The following is a 16,897-nucleotide window of genomic DNA, read 5'->3' on the forward strand; positions in this document are numbered from 1 at the left end:
AAGGAGTTAATTGGAATCTCCCATTATAGACGTGTACATTGCACTTGACCAGTATAAGCCTGCAATCATAATTCTCCTGTTTACATTCTTTTCATCTTCTATTCCTAAGAGACATATTTTTTAGAAATACTGTCTTCATATCTCAAGGTTTAAATTTAATTACTGAGGGCAGCCCTTGCAAAGACCAGAATTTCTGCAGTGATGGTTTTAAAGCTAAAAATCCTTCTTCAACTATTTTCAAGACGTCTTTAAACTCTCAACATTCCCCACATGAATTTGAAAAGTGTTTAAGGAAATAAAAGCTTACCATTTAAAAAACAGCACCCATCTGACTTCACCATCGCTGGCTTCACTTTTTGAACATCACTTGTGTTGTTGCATGAATATAGTAGACATAAAGTAATGATTTTCTACCAAAAGAAATAGGCTTAGAGTCATTTGAAAAAAAAGAAACACCTTGAATTAAACAGTTAGCCTTAAGCTAAACAATGAAAGCCAGTGTTAGACTGTAGCGAAGCCCTTTTATTTGTGTGTTGTGCAACCAGTTTTTATTTAAAATAGTGTTATAATCAAAATGAGAAATTATATCTTTAAGTGTTTAGTTAGTCTTGCCAGCATTGATAGGCTATAAAAATCCTTTTAAGTATTTTATTTTTTAATTATTTTTTATTAGAGCTTGAGTTTCTCACGTGGTCTAAACAGACTTTTCTCAACTTCAGTCTTCACACTTCAATCTTAAAACAAACAACAACACTTCTTCAAGCTTAATCAATGCCATTAAAAGCACAGCTCTTGCTACTGCTGACCAGTAACTTCTTCCCCATACAAAACATTCAGACAGTTTGACTACTGCTTCTTCTGCTTGCCTTTAGACTCCTAAGAACCGCAGCATGAAAAGGAACTTTCGCTGTGCACCTTTGAACCTTTTCATAAACACAGCTCAGGTAATGGCGGTAGTCACAAAGTTATAGTTGTGTGGTTTATTCTTGTATTCATGGATGAGGGTGATAGAAAATCATCCCTCACACGTTTCGTTGAAGACCTTCAAAGGTGAAGAGTTTAAACAAAGACAGCGAAAGAGGACAAACAAGGTGGACGAACAGGTGTCGGCGCTAATACTTCTATAATGATCTAATGAAAATAATTTTTATAATAAGTCTTGTGACTTGTCACTTGTGTTTAATTAAGATATCCAACAACTTAAAAAATATATGTCACAAGTCGGTCAAATCAGCAGTTCAGAGATGCATTATTCTAAAGGAACATTTACAAGAAGACATTTCCACTTCAGCAAGTCATTTTGGAACTTATTTTTTATTGTAAAACCTAAAAACTTTTTTTTAAAGAAACAATTATAGCCTCAGTACATGATGATTATGGATGTGGAGACAGTGGTGAGGACTTTTTCTAAACTTTTACCACATGCCCTAAATTACATGAAGTATGAGCAATGTGTCACATTCAGTTACAAACAATCCAGGGAAAAAGATAAAAGTTGAAATGCAATAATTCAGTCTCAAAATTTCCATCTGATTGTAATAGTACATATCGTCCTCTCTTTAAATCAAAGACACAACAATCATTTGGTTTCTTTCTCATGTATTGAGTTACATATCGTCTGTCAAGCAGCACCCCAATTTCACTTCTGCTCATGTCATATCATGCCCTTTAATTAAGTGTAACACTGAATACAGCAACACATGTCAGCATCAGGTCATTAGTCGGTGTACTGTTCCACTGTATGTGAATGAGGCAGGTGTTAACCCTTTATAACCTAATAACCTTCACCGAGTCTCACTTTGTAAACTGTATTAAATATGTCTCAATTCTTAGGATATACTTTATTAAAACTTAATTATTGAAAGAATTATTTTTACTAAACATTGATTTTTAGTTTCTTTTGCATAGATCTGAGTTTCCACTTATGTATAGTATAGTATAAAAGATAAAAGTATATTTATCTTTCATCCTGATGCCACTTTTTCTGCTGAGGGCTACTGCTGCAGCTCTTTTACAAAGTTTGGATCTTTTGTTGTTAAAACTTAAAGCTTCAGCTCAGCGGCATCTGCTTCTGGCAAAGACTTTTAACACTTCTAATGTGTCAATGCATCAACTAAACTCCCGCATGGTGAGAGGAAAAACGTGGAAAGACAGTCAACAAGCTGCTGTGGCTCCAGTTCATTTCTGCTCCTTGTTATGAACGCTGCCTTGCGCTGACGTCCTCGTCTTTGAACTTTTCATCAGAGCAGAGGGGGTAAAGAGCACAGTCTCTGCTAACTGAGGGCCTCTTAATGTCTCTTTAATGCCAACCATTAGGTTACAATCCTGCCCGCAGCCATCCTGTGGCAAACATGATTTAAATAAAATGTTTACTACAGCGGCATGTTTCACCCATGTGTCCATCTCAACATATCAGTCCGACTAATTGCTAAGGTTGTTTGTTATCTGGTTTGACAGGATGTCCATGCCTGTGATGGATCCTACAACAATATGTATGCTAGAAATCCTCAAAGGAGTAGGTAATAAACAGTGCTGGAACCATGAAAAGTCAAGTAATCATTTAGACCAATAATTGAACGTTTACATTCTGAAGCATGCTGATATTCTGCATGCTCACAATAACATGGCTCTGTTGGGTTTTATATGTGTCCCAGTGCCAGAGAACATTAAGCTATCCTAGCGTTTAATGGCACGTGAAAAGGCAGACCAGAAAGGTCAATTGTCTGAATGTATGACTTAAAGGCAATCTGGCGGTATGGAAACACTTAAACAGAGGCGTGTGTGCTCCATCAGACCTGGGTTGTTTGTGCAACCGGCGAGTTGAGACAGCAACGTTTTGCAGATCAGATTTTAACCAGGCAAATTACCTTTGTCACCTGAATAGGATTACCTCTTCAAGAAATAAAACATGTCACAATATTTCACATTATGGCTGTGCACTGACTGAATGTAAACCGTCTGGAGTGTGGTCATATTTACCAGTAGACCATGAAACAAGGGCTAAGTTTCATGTACCTTCCTCCATGTGTAATCGTATACTACTTTTTGGTAGCTGTTAATAACTCGTCTGATTCCTTAGAAAACAACTTTTGCCACATACTCTGCTCATCGTTAGCAAATTTACTGAATCAGACTCAGGCTGTTCACCATGTAAATGTGCACAAAAAACTTGTTTTTGCATTGGCAAAGAAAATGAATAAAGTGATATAAATTAGAACAAGTAGATTGTCTGAAGAAAATAGAAAACAGGAGTCCTTGTTGTAAACTAACAATAAAAGTAGGTTCAGCTACACAAAAGCAATTTAATACATGTGAAGAGGAACAGAGGTCCTTTGTGATGCCCTACTTCTACTGCTACTTCATTACAGATGGAGTCAATTGCAAATAAGACAAGACAGGCTTTGCTTATGTAAATGACTGGCTTTTAAATGTGCAATGACCAAACTTTACATCGAGTACAGTCATCTTAGTCTTTGAAATGAAATCAAATAAATATGATTTTTAGCAACAGTAACAAGCTCCCTAAAACCTGGCTCACACTGCAGGATAAACGGACTGGTTCCTCCTTCCTGACAATCGTGGGGTCTCTCCAAACTCAAGGCTGCTCGGAAACTGATTATCTGCCCAGATTCCCTTGTACCAGGGAGAACTCCCATAATTCTCCACCAGCCTTAAAGTCACGTTTTGGTATTGATTAAGAGCCCCCTACTGGTGGAATCTACATACTGTGGGATCTAACCTAACCCATGTGCAACTGTAGAAGTTCTTATTATATAGTCCAACATTTTCAATGCAGGCAGGAATTCAAAACAATGCCAAGTGACTCAATGAGACAGGTTCCAACAATATGCTGATGACTCTCTGCTATGAACCAGCTCTAACTGACCTCAGCCACACCTTTCAATCCTTTCACTGTGTTCAACACTGAAAAGAAGAATGTGGTGGAAAATGTAAACATCATGAGTCACATTAGGCTTCAAGTCAAACTAAAATGCATGACGCTAACAAGCTACAGCAAATATCTGTCACAGCCTTTTGACAGAATTGGAACCATTTGCCTTCTCGGTTTGTTTATAATAATACCCTCATTGTAACTCTTGTTACTTGCTGACAGGTGACTATCAGGTTACAAAAGTCCAGGTGACATTTTCTCTTGCAGATGCAAGTTTTTGAACCCCTTAATCATAGCACTTTTTGTCATCGTTTGTCGAAGAAACGCCATCTTGTGTCTGGATACAACCTACAAGGACGATCGCTTTTATGAAGTTGTGAAAACTTGCTTTTAGTTTATTTCCTCACAACCTACATCGTGCACAAAAAAACCCCTCTCCTGCAGCCATTTCTAACATCTTAAGGCCACAATTTCTAATTACATCTTCCACCCTCTGTACACACTGTGATTATGTGTCACGCACAGAAAGATGGATTTGAAATAACCTCCTCAAGTACCATGATGGATCACTTCCCTGCTCTGATTAATAACAAATGACGGATCGCTCTGCAGCACATGCATATTTGGGATTATTTCTTCCCCTTCTCCATGTTCTCCAGATGTACAGAACAGTCTTTGATTTTTAATACAGCCAGCAGAGACGTAAAGCTTCACCAAGAGATAACGCACTTGGGAAATGGCTTTGCTAGATAGGACTATTCTTTTTTTTTTCAAGGGTGCAACTTTTTCCTGTTTAAAACTTTGCTGTCCTCGATGATAAAATGTCATGTTTAGTTTACGTTTGTTGTATTTTCATGCAGACTTAAACAGCTCAGGCTTCCTCCTGGTCACACGTATGGCTCGATGTCTGTTGTACAAATCAGAATAGTGATGATGCTGTGAAAGAATATTTCTGTCAGGGATGACCATTCAGTAAAATAAACAAACTTGTTTAAACTCCTTAGCTGCAGAATAAGTATACAAATAATGTTCATTTGGAAAATGACCATACTTCTTAATATTGAATATGAACTCAAGCAGTGACTAACTCCAAAGCCCCATGCAACTAAAGCTGCTCATTCCAACTCTTTCACTAATATTGTATATAAAAAATGGAAGTACAAGATACTTGTCTTTTACTTCAAGCAAGCAGCTTGTAAGCCACGACCCTTCTTGAGAGGTTGCACGACCTCTCAAGAACTCGAACCAAGAAACATTTGTTTCCAAATATTTCTGAAATATGGAAAGAGAAACCAATGCTGGTTTTGCATGACATGAAAAGCTGCACAATCATGAACTGAAAGCACACAACAAGTATATTTAAATTAGATCAAACCACACTAATGGAAAACAACACGTCGAGGTCTTTGTCGAAGCTAATCTAAAACATCAGTTTTTTTTACTTGATTTAGCTGAGACATTTTCAACCTGGTTTATGAGTAAAAAAAAAAAAACTCATTACAGCAGTAAAATCCCATCCAACTGTACATCCTGGCATCATTGTCTGTCTGTTTGTTTTGATCTTGTTTGGGTTCAAACAGTGAATTCTGAGAGTTGTTAACATCTTGCCAGGTCTTTGACGTAAAAATCACCACTGGAAAATCACCTGAGTCTTTGTGTACTACTGCTGGGAATACACCCCCCCCCCACACACACACACACACACACATACACACACAAAGAACAAGGTCTGTCGTGTGAGCCATGTGCTGGTGGATATCTGTTGGCATCTGGCTCTTATTTCCTTTCTCCATGTCACAAGCGCAAAGGCTTTAAGCATGAGTCACAGCCCTCAGACCTCCCGGGCATCCAGGCTCGCCTCTAAAGACACAATACATGATCAGTGAAAATGTCACAAGCATTTAGTCACATTACAGAAACACACAGTCAGACACAACATCTAAAAAAAGTTGTGTATGAACACAACCTGGGGCTCAAATATTCATGGCAGACATCAAAAATAAATCACTTATAACTTTTTTTAACTTCTCCACATCGTCTTGTCCCATTGGCCTTTTTAAAGTCCCGGTACTCTTCTTTGAAGAATGAAAACCAGACTTTTGTCCTCTACAGTAGGTCAGGCTTTCGTATTAATTCCTTCCTCAAAGTTGTAATGAGGTTTTTTTTCTGTGGCTGATGGGTTATGCCCTGATTGCTCAAGATATCAGGGTACACATGTACAGCAAAACAAAACAACAATCGTTCTGAACAACAACAAAAAAAATAGACTATTGCCAAAATATAGAGTACTTAAATGACATGTCGGAAACTAAACTAGGTTGAAAGAAAACGATCTGGAAATGAACTGAACATGAGCTTCATGTTTGCTTTAATTCTCGGTTACATTACCAACTGTTTCACGCATAAATTTGGTTCGGATGCAAATGCCAACACGGTCATGTTAGTCTGTTTTGTCCTGTGTTTTGAAGACTCTGTGATTAGCAGTGAAAGTGTGGTAACAACACTGAGGCCCAGAGGCTGTGCTTTGTTCTCTTTCTGCTGCGGTCTGGTCCAGTCTGGTCTTTTGGGGCCATTTTTAAGGAAGGTGGCTGTAACAATTATGCACTGACTCACCATTCATTTGCACAGGCGGCTTGGCAGTTTCCACAGTGCTTTCAAATCTGCGTCATGATGCCTGAAAACATGATGGTGGATGATACAATGAGCAGACTGCGGCACTGAGCCAGCTCCAAAGCAGATATCAGAGAGAGGATACAAAGGCTCAGAACTGGCAGGCAGGCAGGATCTTTTAATGCTGCTGCTTGTGGGTCGACTTTGGCCTCTACTCTTATCTCATCTATGGATGAAAATGAAGTGAATACAGTGGGCCTCCACTTCCAGGGCTGATAGCTTTTAAAGTCTAACAGGCATAAAGACAAATGTGTTTTCTAACATGTCGTGTATATCATGGAAATAGAGTAGAGTTAGTGATGGGACAAGTATTCAGCTCCTTTACTTAAAGTGATCCCTCAATAAGACCTACAAAATCAAAAGAAAGCTCCCCACTGGACTGTTAAATCCCACATCCAAGTAAGTCAGAAAAGAAAATGTAACAGAAAGACATACAATAATGAGCCATAAACTTAGTAACACACTGAAATGATTTGTTACCTACATTTTAGGGTAATATAATTGTTCTCCTTAAAATAAAAATACTACCACATTTTAAACCCCATACTTGAATTATAATTATTACTCTAGGACATATTGGACAGCCATACAGAGTTTAAGTGTGTTAAAATACACAATACAGAAGTACTGTTGGCCTATAGCTTTTAGTGTCATAGTTTCAGTTTGCACCATTTTTTAAATTATCTTTCATTGTTAGATGTCTTTGTGATTATCAGTAAATGTCACCCTTTGATTTTAAAATCTTTTTTTAACTTGAGCTTTTAATCAAATTATTATAAAACTCATGTTAAGGAGAAGCATCTTTTGAAGTTAGGGGGCGGCTGCGACTCAGTTGGCAGAGAAGGTCGATTGCTGGATCCCAAGCTCCTGCAGCAACATGTCCGATGTGTCTTTGGGCAAGAAACTTAACCTCACTACTTCTTTCAGTGGTGTATGAATGGGATTAGTTACTTCTGATGGTCTCACTATAGCCATGTGTGAATAGATGTGAATGGGTAGGTGTAGGATGCAGTGTAAAAGCGTTATTCAAGCTCAAGTCCATCTAGTAGTTACTAAGTTTGAGTGCAGATTCTGATTAAGAAGTGGTAAGAGACATATTGGAACTAAAACACTTCAAAGAAGTGATTTTCTGGGCCTTTGCAAATGGAGGACACATCAGCTTTACCTTGAACATCAGTAAAAAAAATGAGTGCAATAAGCACATAACACAGCATGGTACACCAAAATGTACTTGGAGTTATTATAAGATTCTTCTTTCCTTTTTTTGCTTTCAGAAAAATAAAATTAAAGCAAAAAGGCTTTAGTCTAAAAGTTGTACGGATGATTACTGCTTGGTAGTTTTTACTTTTAACTTATATGTCATTTCACGATGAAGGTCAAACAGTTTGACCCCCTCAGCAGTAACCTGCTTCTGTCTGCCCCACTCTGGTACAATTGTTCTGTTGTCCAGTCACCAGCTGGTCCTGACTGTCAGCAGAACCTCCACACAGGCAGCTGATGGCAGCCAGATGGTGAGGCAGAGACACACACACACACCCACACACACACACACACACACACACACACACACACACACAGTTTACATGCGTGAATAGTACATCCTCCGCTGGAAAGAGAAGGACTGAAGCTACCTCAGTCAACCTCTACATGTTGCTTTTATTCAGAGGAAGAGATCAGAGGGAGAAACATGAGCTGTGTTTCAGGAGTGCGTTCACTGAAACGTGTAACATCAGCTAAACAACATGTTACAGATTACAGACTCTTCACAACAATAATAATAGATTTAATAGTTACACAGTATCCTGTCAGCACAGATAACACAAACAAAAAGTTATTTCTGCAATACTTCAAACTTTTAAAGTACATCCACATTTTTGTTTCTGTATTTGTATTTACTTAATATACAATTAGAAAAAATAAATAAGATGTTTTATTTTAACAATAACTGAGATGAGCTGAGAGCCCCTGATTTTTTTGTGAATGCCTTTCAAATTAAACTGATCATTAATGGCTTTGAAAGTTTTACACATTATATATTTATGCATTTCAGGCAGACATATGTGCGCCCAACAGCAAAACATTCAAAAAAGAATTGAGGAGAAAGTTTCATTGATTGTATCTAATCATATCATAACAGATGTCAGACAAGAGATTTAACAGTATGAAAAGACGAAGTGAGCTTTGTTAAACAGACGTCTGATTCAGCACTCACAACTGTATTGTTTAATTTGTAACTCCAAAAGGCTGTGAAACGTGTCAGTCTGAACTCTGCTGTCATCACCTCATATGAACTTCATTACTTGTGTTAATGACTCTTTGACAAAAGTTCAAAGAGGCTCTTTTCAATGTTTGACCAGCTGAAATGTACTGCTTGTTTCAAAGCGACAGTTTTATCCTCAGGAGCTATGGCAGTAAAAAAGCTAAAGCTATGGCAGCTCACTGATTTAGAGTTCGGTCCCATTTTGTGTTCAAGAAGAAATGAAGGTTTCTATTTCCATATTTTATTTTTTTCACAGCACCATGCTACGTTCATGAATAGATCCATCCTGATGAGCGACAGATGGTAAAAGAAAATAAAGTCAGTCAGTGAAAGACCAGTTTTCTTCACTTAGAGTTGCCTTGGCTTCATTTGTTTCCTCTCTGTTCAACTGGTGTTTATCTGAGAAACAGAAGTGTTTTACTCTTTTTCTCCCCCCCCCCACACACACACTTGGACACTCACCAGCAGAGAATTTCTTCTCTGGATGGTAGTGCCGCTGGTAAAGTGGGCTGGCTGACTGCCGAGTTTCAAATACAACCATCTGGGGACGCTTGAACATTTGGAAGTCAAAACAGCTCGAACTGCTCTGTCCTCCTTACTCCCTTAAGGTCCCTCTAATCTCTTTAAAGTGTCATTCTTTACGTGTTTTGTCTTCTTAAAAACATTTAATCAAACAGTGCGTCAGTTTCCACTCTAATTGGATTGTTTGAATTATTTAAGTAGTAGCCTAGTTATAAAGAAAGCAACCAGAAAAAAGAAAAACAAAGCAGTTTTGTTTGGAGATAGTGGTCCTTTTTCTTTTTTTCTTGAGATCATGTAAGTGTGCGTGTCTTTGCTCACGTTAAGACATGTATTAGTAAGTATTATTATTAGCCATTTTCCGAGGAATACCAGATTATTCTCTGCAAAGGAATGGTTATTCAGCTCTTAGTTATGCAGTTTTGTACAAACAGAAACATTTGGTCAGTTAAATTTTTTGTTTTTAGATCGATGAGGGAATCTTGAATAATAGAAAAAAAATGCTTTAGTGTATCTCCATATATCTAGTTTCAGCTCGACTTTCCAAGGACTTCAAATATTTCATTTATTTATTTTTAATTATTTTTATCAAACTATCATCTGTCATATAGCATCACTATAAACAAGTGTTATCTGTATCCGCTTTACAAAAGAGCAGGTAAAAAACCCTACTCAGTGTTGAGATAAAATGGGATAGGGGGAGACGGGATAAAATGCAGGAAGGAGTTCTCCTTTGTATTCCTCACAGTCCTGCTCTTCACACTCCCTTGCCGCTGAGGTGGAAGTCAGAGCAGACGAGGAGGGTGAGGAGGGTGGTGGTTGCGGACGACAGTTCAATGATGGTGGCGGCTGAGCGTCAGGGACGTTAAGGTAGTAAAAGTGCCAAATCATCATGCTGAAGGTAGGAGGAGCTCCGACCACATGTATGTTTATCTAACATTTAAGTGATATGGTTTGATTAGATGTGACTTAAACAAAGGAAAAATAATAATTGGGACTACTTTTAGCTGTGGACTGATACACTTGTAAGCTGAATGCATTTTCATCCGTGAGTGAGTCTAGTTGCCTCAAAGCATAATTCAGTGTCAGCTGACAAATCATCAAAACCCCAAACAACAATGAGCCTGTCGCTCTCTAAGTACTTTCTGATTACCCCAGCCTGTCAGTGGTGAATCAACCCTAAACCCTGGTTTTCTCATGTGAAACTTAAAAATGGTTTAAAAGTTTATGATTTTATGCTCGTCTAAAATGTTTGTGAACTATTGGAACAGATAGAAGAAGTTGTAGGTTTTTTTTGCAGACATTACTCAAACAGAACTAATTAGCCCATTTTGCAAAATGACTGCCTAGTTTTAGTGTCAATACACATCATGTGAATACTCATACCAGCACAACAATGTTAGCTGGATTGGTTAAACAGCACACAAAATAAACCTATCATTCCTAGTTAATCCCAATGACAGAATATGACGCGAGCGCATATTCAACCTTTCAGAGGTTTTTGACAGTTGAACCAAACCAAAAAAAAAAAAGAAATAATTGTCTGTACTGCTTTTAACTACACAGACATTTATTTTATTTGAGGTTTGTATTCTGATTTTCTTGGAATCTCATGGAATTTACCTAATAAATTACAATGTCAGAATTAGGTAGCGCTTTTTATTGTTTTAATATTTTCAGGGAAAGGTGGCAAAATACACATCATAGTTCTTCTGATAAATGTGAATGCAAGTAGTGTTTTATATTGTTCTCTAGTATTCATCACACACTATTTTACGATCCTCTGTGGACACATGCTGGATGACTTCCCTGAAACCTTTCCTGAATAAAAATGAAATCAATCTTTTTCCATTTTCTCTGAAGAAGAGTCTACTATAAAAAAGGCTTAACAGTAGAGACCACCATCCATGCCCGTCACACTGACAGTTTCTGTTTGTTATTCCAGGCAACTGCTCTGCCTGATAGGTCTCCAGCACCCTCAAGCAGTCTCATTCAAACTATGTCTCTCTGATTCCCCACCACAAACCATTCTTTGAGACTTAATCTGTCCGTTCTCTGTCCTTTCCTCCCCTCACGCTCCTCTTTCAGCTCATTTACTCGTGAGTCATTGCTGTGGTTTGGACCGGGGATCAAGAAAGTGCGGATGGATGAATGCATCTCGAAGCAGGGATGGAGTAAAAAGTAAAACCTGAGGGTTAAGAGGGAGGCCTGCATGAAAACCACTAAAAAAGCCTTGGCCTAATGATGTGCCAAAGTTGCCTTCCAGCTACTGTATATTTTTGTTGGTGTTGTAAGAGAAAGTGAAAAACCATGATGCAGTTTTTTTGTTTTGTTAAAGGGGTGGCAATTAAGGGTCTGAATATGAGTCTGAATCCATCAGCAATCAGCACCCACCATAAAAAAGAGATTAAGAATTTGAATTCTGAATTAAAAAGAACGACTGTATCTCGATTGAGGGTTTTACAGTTTTGTAAAAATGTAAGCAGATTTAATCAGATATCTGGTTTGTCTAACATACAGATTTTAATTTTAATTTAATTTAAGCTCAATATTTCTATTTTCAATATTTAACTATTTGGCTCAATGACTTACTGGACACACACTGGAATCCGGAACAACACTCCAAAGAAGTTAAAGCAAAAAACCCCCAAGGGGCCACTTTTGTATTTGTTCAACAAGACACATTTTTAACTGACCTAATGAGTCTACTTTGAGTGTACACAAGCTGTACTTCCTGTAGTTCGATTCATGTCATTTTCAACGTCCCTTTGTATTTATTTTGCAGTTTTTTTAGTCAAAGGTCAACCAGTAATATTCAAATGATCAGGAATGTCTATTATCGTACATCACACGGTATCATTTTCTCTGATAAACCCTTTTTATGTTGTTTTATATTATGTGGCTCTGTACTCTGTTTTCTTTTTTCATCTTTGAGTTGTGTGTGATTTGATTTGACTGCAGTCACACAGATAATCCCTCAGGGATAACTGAAGCACTGTAAAGATTTATAAATGTATTTTACAGCAAAAACACAAGAGCAATGTTCATGCATCACAACAAAAAACAAGAGACAGAGCAACACGAGCAGTTCAATGAGTTAACCAGTTGTAAACATACAGTTTAAACAGCATGTTAGTGTGCTAACAAGTACCTATCATTTAAGTCAATTTGTGTCATTGAAATATCGAGGTATAATATTGTAAGCACAGTTGTTGGTTCACAGTTGCAGCCTGAGACTGTTTGGGAGGTCTGCTGATCGCGGTGTTGGTGCACTTCAGTGTTTTGGCAGCCATAATTACGAGCCTCTTGCTTGACGTCTTGTTGGGCTAAGATTGGAGGCAAATTTAAAAGTTTGGTTTACAAGTCACAAGCGGCAAGATGCTTCCCATTATGCCTATTAGGCATCAAGTTTAACTGTTCGCTTCCTTTTCATTGTAACCTCGAACACGAGAGCGAGCAAAAGGTTAGACTCAATATCCCCTTCCCCAATCCTGGTCATACTTTCAATTATTCAACACTAAGAAGGTTTCCATCCTGGAGGTGTCCATGCAGTTTTCTCTATGTGTGTTTTCATGGCCATTCATTCAATCCAGCTTAATAAGGTGTTTTTTAGTTGAACAGACCTGAAGAATTAGGTGATTGAAGGAGCCACCCACATTATATTCCCATGTTAAAATATTCAGTCTTTATCCGCAGCTCATGAAGTTAACGTAAACCAGATTGCGTTTAATCTCTGCTCTCGTCAACCTTCATTATAAAGCTACAGGGGAGAGATGCAGCAGACCCAAACCCCAGTTTGCAGATCTGTCGTCTACATGTGCTTGATGTGGGAACATTGTTACTGACAGGGACATATATTCTTACTGCTGAATGACTGAGTTGCACAGGCTTGCTTTGTATTGATGTTATTATTTTTCTGAAAGCAGAAAAGCTTAGTTTAAAATAGGAAAAAGAGAGATTTGTGGAATAGAAGGAATATGTACTCTCATGTAAACTCTTTCAAGGTCAATTTTACTGTTTTATTAATATTTTATCCCCAAACCCCACGATAAAAAAACATAATTCTATTTCATTTTTTATCAAATTGTGATACCAGTCATTTGTGCTACACCTCATATTTGATATACTGTTTAATTAGTTATTTTTTTAATAATTTGTGATTTAAGTATTATTTGGGGCTTTGGTTTGTTTTGCTTGCTTGTGTAACAGAGAACAAATAAAGATTGGGTATTTGGTATTGACTTCTGTTTGATTCGGTTCCATGGACTTCTGTCATCCTGTGGGGAAATAATTGAACAATCTTTGCCAACATAAACTGCTATGACTTGCTGATGAATCACCATTTTGCGGCTACCTGGAGTAAAACAAATAATTAACAATTTAAATGTGTGTTGTTGTTTTTTTGTTTGTTTGTTTTTTCAGGCTTGGGTTAGGGTTACTCCAGATGGTCTTAATCTTACACCCAGTAAGTGGTCATATGCTCCCTGTTAAGTTTTTTTTTAAATTAGGAATAAAACAGAAGAAACATGACTATTATTAGTAGTAGTTTGTATGGTAAAGATATTATGTCTAAAGTTAAAAAAAACAAAAAACTGTTCTGTCAAATGATTTAGATTTTAAGAAGCGTTAGAATTAGACTAATAGGCTATAAGCTTAAAGTGAGTGATTTCAATGTATTTTAAGAATTAAATGAGGCAAACATACAATGAACATTAAGACACTGTGAACAATCCCATGAGACCAAGAAATTTAACATTGAACATGGAAGCTAAGAATTTTCAAAACAAAAGCTTTGAAATACATTATGTGAAAATGTGGTCAAATTCTTTAGAGCTACAGCTAACAGTACATTAGCTTTAATTTACACAGAGAAATCAGCATGGCCCTATCAGTATCCTTTTAACTCTTTTAACTCTACCTTATCTCATGTTAGCTTAAGCCAAGTATAGACTGTTGATTGTATACAAGTTGTGGCTAAATGTCAGCTCACTCTGTAGGACTGAATTATTTAAACAGGACTAGAACTGCTGGCTTATGTGCTTACAAACTTTACCGTCTGAGTGCTCACTCAGAAAAATCACAAGACCCAGAAACATTTTCAGGGATGTTAGTAAAAGCAAACAAAAACAAATGAATCTTTTTTTTTTATCTGCCAGTGTGGCATTAGATGTGCCGTTTTAAATCTTCCACACCCTTCTCCCCCTCCTCAGAAGAGAGGGAAGTGTGCCATCCGGTTACTGGAAGAGCCAGCCGACCTTGTGGAAAGTCTGCTTCAGAGTGGCACGCTTTCAAAAACCCGGGCAGATTCAGTCTAGCATACTGTGTGTGTGTGTTTGTGTGTGTGTTTGTGTGTGTGTATGTGTGTATGTGTGTGTGTGTGTGTGTGTGTGTGTGTGTGTGTGTGTGTGTGTGTGTGTGTGTGTGTGTGTGTGTAGGTGTGTGTGTGTGTGTGTGTGTAGGTGTGTGTGTGTGTGTATGTATGTGCATGTTTTGAAGATATTTGGGAGGGAACCCTTCCATCTTGAGGCATGTTTTTGACTCTGCACAGGGCTCACACTCCTCCCAATAGCAGGTACAAAAAAACATCACGTCATAAATTGGTCCAATATGAATTTTAAACCAAACACAATTAAAAGCGTCTGAGCATGAGGGCTTTAAGGAAAATAGGTTATTAATGAACGAGCTCAATGATGTTGCTCATTGTTTTTAATGGGGTTTTTTTGTTTTTTTTGTATTTGCAGTTCCCAAAGGCTTTTGTGTAGAAAATTGTAATGCCTCGGGCCTATTAATGAAAGTTACATTACGATATGAAGGGAGGTAGCATTTTAATAATCTGCTGAACTTAAGAGTTTTGCATTTGCTTAAAAGCTACGTTTGTCTCAAGGTGAAAACAAGAAGGCAAATAACAATACCATTTCATAAAATTAAATCCTGTAGAGTCTTTACCCTGAAGAAGGATATAACTGAAGGACACTGAAACCAACTTGGAGTGTTTTTTTGATTAATGTATAATTAAACCTTCAAGATAGTGTGGGTAGTTGAATATTATAATATTACTTTATAATTTGTAGATTTCAAATTAAAAAAATCCCAGATGCTCTTTAAGTACATTTATCTTCAGCATTTTGGTCCACTCAGAATTCATTGGCAACATTCAAGCATGACACAAAGTACGTGCAATGGGTCGCAAAGTACAACTCCACAGGGGCAGAGTAAAATTCGGCAGGCTTCACACAGGCAAACAAATTGATAGGAACAGGTAGGCTGTGTCTAGCTTTAAATCCAAGTGAGCTGTGTCTGACCACGCTTTCTCTGGAATGGTTTGCACCACACCTAATTGTTTATGGTGAGAAGGCAGACTCATATTGATCATGAGCAGTAGACAAAGCTGCTAAAAGACTGCAATGCAAAAAAAAATGTGAATATGAAAAATGTGCAAGATTCCATGTTGAACTGCACTTTACAATCTGTGCTCCATCTAGTACAGTGCAATGTAAAGCTGAAGTGATGCTTTATGCATGATGCAATCCAAAAATTTCAAAAGCATATCGACTGTATGGATTAAAGGATAAAAGGCTTAATTTACAACCTTCTAATATATTTAACGTATCCTTTCAGTGAAGGTCGTAAATGTCATGGTTTGGTTTTGTTTCTGTGTTTCGTCTTGTTTTAGTTTTCCTTAGTGTTCTGTTTGTTTCCCTTGTGTGTTTTAATGTTTCATAGTCTTGTACTTGTCCTCTGATTGTCCTCACCTGTCTCGTTAGTCTCACCTGTGTCCAATTAACCCTGTCTATTTAGTCTCTGTGTTTTTCACCAGTCTCTTGTCGGTTCATTGTCTATGTTAGTCTGTTTGTCCTTGTCACATGTGCCTGTCGTTTGCGCCTCATGGATTTTGGAACGTTTTGGATTAATTTTGAGTGAGTTTTTGTCTTTTGTATATACTATTTTGGTTTTCCTGCAATTGGGTCTCTTACCCTGTTTTCTGCCCATAACTTGTGACAGTAAAGTGACTGTAAAAGCATTGAACCCTACTCACTGTAATGCCATATATGGCACAGCTTAGAGGGGACATATAATGAAAAATCCACTGTTATGGTAATGCTTGAGGGGAGTCTCTTCCGGGTCTTTGGCCGTATGTGTGTTTTGATAGGTGGAGATGCAGGGTCAGGACTGATATCACACCTGGGGGGAGATGTGGTGGCTCTAGCTCGGTAACCTTGATTAGCAGCACCTGCGGAGAGTGGTATTTAGAAGAAAAAAAACTCCCCTCCCCTGTTTTTTCCTCCCACTGACTCCTCCCCCAGCCAAGAGGAAAACTTTTGTGCAGATTCCACCATTTTTATTCTCACTAGATACTGTAGGAGTGATGTCTACCGGGAAAACTCAAAGTGGGGCTCATTGCATTTAAAAAGACATGCAAATCAAAATGAAGCGTTCTGAGAGAGCTGGTTTCTACAGGGTCAGCCAGTTGGACATGTCCTCTTCAAAGAAGATGTAAATGTTGATTAATCAGGGAATAGAAATGATCTAAATTTGAGTCAATAAATTCTTTTTGG

This window comes from Symphodus melops, assembly GCF_947650265.1.
Source record: "Symphodus melops genome assembly, chromosome: 7".
Classification (NCBI taxonomy): Eukaryota; Metazoa; Chordata; class Actinopteri; order Labriformes; family Labridae; genus Symphodus; species Symphodus melops.